Here is a 3976-nt window from a genome sequence, read left to right as displayed (position 1 = left end):
GGCACCTTTCTACCACCTCCCCTTTACCTTCCCTCTTCCTTCATCTGGACTAAATGTACACATTGAGGAAAATAAACCAAGTCAACAAATTGAGATGAAACGTACTTAAGTTACACTATTATTCAGCAATAACAAAACAGGCACAAGGTTAACCTCCTTTAAACGGGGACATGCCGATCACTGTTATGATGTTTTTGGTGGCTTCGAGAGGTTGCCAAGTACCTCGCACACAGTAAAGTCATCCATTGTCTGGTCCATCGGGATGATTAAATTCAATATTTGAAAATGGAATACCGCTTAAGACGATTATTATGGGGTCATTGGCAGTTTTGCACATTTTATTAAAGTCAGTGAGCAATTTGACTCAAACACAAACTGGATGTAATTAAGGTTTTCGAGAGGCCTTCGTTCAAGAATGTACCTTATCAGTCAAACACACACGTTTGTTTTCTTTTTATATCACCAAGGCCACAACGCCACAAGAAATGTAGAAAACGACCATGTCCTGCTCAAGGCAGCACATTTTTAGGTTATGCAATAAAAAAAATATTGTCCTTGTTATACTTCTCATACGGAAGACAAATATGGTATTGTCAATGTTTGTTTATTTTTGTGTCGCTGTTGATTTTTTGTCGGACTGCTGCCAAAACATTTCTGGTTAGCTTCCAGCTTCACGTAAGCGGGCGCCTTCCTCATACAGAAGTGAAACAGCCAGTGTCTGTCCGCCCCTGCCATCATTTCTACATTTTCAATATTTTTATTTCTCAATTGTTAGAGGAAGTAAACTTCGTCACGGTGTGCGACGTCTATTGAAATATGGTTAATAGGTGGAAGTTATACAAACTTATTTTATATCAAACACTATCAGTACACCTGTCACCGTGGTCAGTCCTCACAGACACTATAGCGTAACGGACTGTTTCACCCGATCTCTCACCAGTCACCGTGGTCAGCTCATACTGGCACTATAGCGTAACGGACTGTTTCACCCGATCTCACACCAGTCACCGTGGTCAGCTCATACTGGCACTATAGCGTAACGGACTGTTTCACCCGATCTCTCACCAGTCACCGTGGTCAGCTCATACTGGCACTATATCGTAACGGACTGTTTCACCCGATCTCTCACCAGTCACCGTGGTCAGCTCATACTGGCACTATATCGTAACGGACTGTTTCACCCGATCTCTCACCAGTCACCGTGGTCAGCTCACACTGGCACTATATCGTAACGGACTGTTTCATCCAATCTCTCACCAGTCACCGTGGTCAGCTCATACTGGCACTATAGCGTAACGGACTGTTTCACCCGATCTCTCACCAGTCACCGTGGTCAGCTCATACTGGCACTATAGCGTAACGGACTGTTTCACCCGATCTCTCACCTGGTACCGTGGTCAGCTCATACTGGCACTATAGCGTAACGGACTGTTTCACCCGATCGCTCACCTGGTACCGTGGTCAGCTCATACTGGCACTAAAGCGTAACGGACTGTTTCGCCCGATCGCACTCCTGTCACCGTGGTCAGCTCACACAGACACTATAGCGTAACGGACTGTTTCACCCGATCTCACACCGGTCACCGTTTTCTGGGTTAAACAAAGTTTTAAAATGCTTATATGTGTTAAATCGTGTTACGTCTCTCGAATTTCCGAACCATTATTGTCATTTACAATTAACTAGCCTTTGTTTAAATGGTAATAAAAAATCACATCAAACATTTTCATCTTCGTGACCTAGCCAAACAAAACCAAAACCGTATTTCAATAATAAATTCTTTACATATGTCACCAAGTTTTTCCTTCTAATGTCATCATGTCGTTTTAGCATTCATTAAGCACCAGTCAATTGTAACCACGGCCTCTCCCAGGTCCGGGGGTATACCGGGGATAGCCGGGGAAATGGGCCGTGGTTTTACCTTTCAGGTGGCCCCGCAGTGCCGGGTGAATGCGGTGGTTTTGTCTTCGCTATAAATATAGCAGGGAATGGGCTTTATCTAGGGTCCCTTGGGTGCGGGGGCATTTGGCGGGGATTTTACCATCTGTTCGTTCCCGCAGGGCTGGGATTTTTGCCGGGGTTGGCTGGACCGAAAGCCAGTCCCCTCTATTCTCCGGACCTTGGGGGCGTGTTTACAATTGACTGGTGCATTAGTAGTTTCTTGGATAACGTTCATTAGACATGTATATTAATGTGCACCAGTACTTATTAAATAAATGAGGATTAATATATAAAGGTAGCCTTCTGCATTCTCCCAATGCAACACAGTCGTCAACACAATTATACCCCCCCCCCCCCCGCACACACACACACACACACACACACACACACACGAATTCTTTTAATATTGAATTTGGACTTGTTTAATAATATCAGATATTCCGTACCATATACATTGAACATGTACTTCAGCGCCATAAATCAGAAAAGCTTACCCATAGAATAAAATATGTTAAAATATTCAGTGTGGGAAAAATGTCCAAATGTTTTTTTATTAGCCTTTGTAGCATAAATCGACTTCCGGGTCTGTGTATCTAGTTTTCAGTTTTCCTTTGTCCAGGACAATTTAGGCGTGAAGATAAGTACCATGTACATGTGTACTTATATACTGATGTAACATCTACCGGGACGCCTTTAGCAGACTAATGCTCGTATGACCGCAGAGGCCCACCGTTTCGAAACACAATTATTTCTGTTTGCTTTTTTAATAGTCATACCCGTATTTTCATAGAATTCCGAAATATAATTGAATTGTAATTGTTGTTAATGGTAATAGCAGTGAGAGCCAAGTTCGCCACGTCATCTGTAAAATGTATGCATATTATATCGGCGATTTGTTCAGTAATGAAAATACCCGTAGTCCCTTTGTCCGTATGAAGAAAGATAACTCATAATTATGTAGCTTAGACATTATTGTACTGGTTACGGCCCCTTGTCTCATTCCAACGTTACAAATAAAAGGTTGAAAAACTGTGTCGTTGCCAACTCGATAACTACATATATAAAATATAGTAGACTGAACTCTCCTACACTTGCCAGTCTGGAAGCAACAAGTCACTTCGGTGATACCATACACAACATTTGAACCATCTAACACCAGCAAGAAGAAGCTTCTAAAACGCACACAAGAATAGAAGAACTAATGCACCAGTCAATTATGACCAAGCCCCCCCCCCCGGTCCGGGGAATAGCGGGGACTTTGACTTACGGTCCTGCCAAGCCCGGATAAAATCCTCGAACTGCGGGGACGAACTGCTGGTAAAATCCCCGCCAAATACCTCCGCACTCCATGGACCCTAAATAAGGACCATTCCCCGCTATTTTTGGTGCGAAGACAAAACCACCGCATTCACCCGGCACTGCGGGGCCACCTGAAAGGTAAAACACGGCCCATTCCCCCCGATATCCCCGCTATACTCCCGGACCTGGAGAGGGGGGGCGGGGGCGTGGTTACAATTGACTGGTGCATCAAATATTTAGAGACCAGGATAAACGGAAGAGAATTATCATTTAATCATCAAATATGTATTGACTTAGACTTATTGTGGTGATACCTGAAGAGGAATGGAATGATTTTGAGAATAAAATTAAACGAAATAAAAGTTACAAATCTATGCTCAGGGTGTATTGAGTTTGTTTGAAGATCAATCGAACGTTTAAGAGACCAAAAAACAAAGAGAAGTCGCCTTTCATCATTAAATATTTAAACTTAAGACTTTTTGTGTGATTGTATATGAAGAAGTAATTCAGAATGACATTTACAAAAATCTAAAGCATTCCTTTTACATAAATTATGATTGTTTAATGACTCATTTGGCAATGTTTGTTTCTGTTGATTCATCTTCATCATGGTCATGGTCGATCTATAAAATATCTACTGAAATATTAAACTTCGTAAAGTTTGGCATAATGCCGCTCGTAGTTTATCTACATTGGAGACCAGGAAGAGTAAGATATCGGGTAGCGGGAAGAAGCGGG

Source organism: Mya arenaria, chromosome 15 (assembly GCF_026914265.1).
Source record: "Mya arenaria isolate MELC-2E11 chromosome 15, ASM2691426v1".
Lineage (NCBI taxonomy): Eukaryota > Metazoa > Mollusca > Bivalvia > Myida > Myidae > Mya > Mya arenaria.
Note: the sequence above shows the minus strand (reverse complement) of the source record.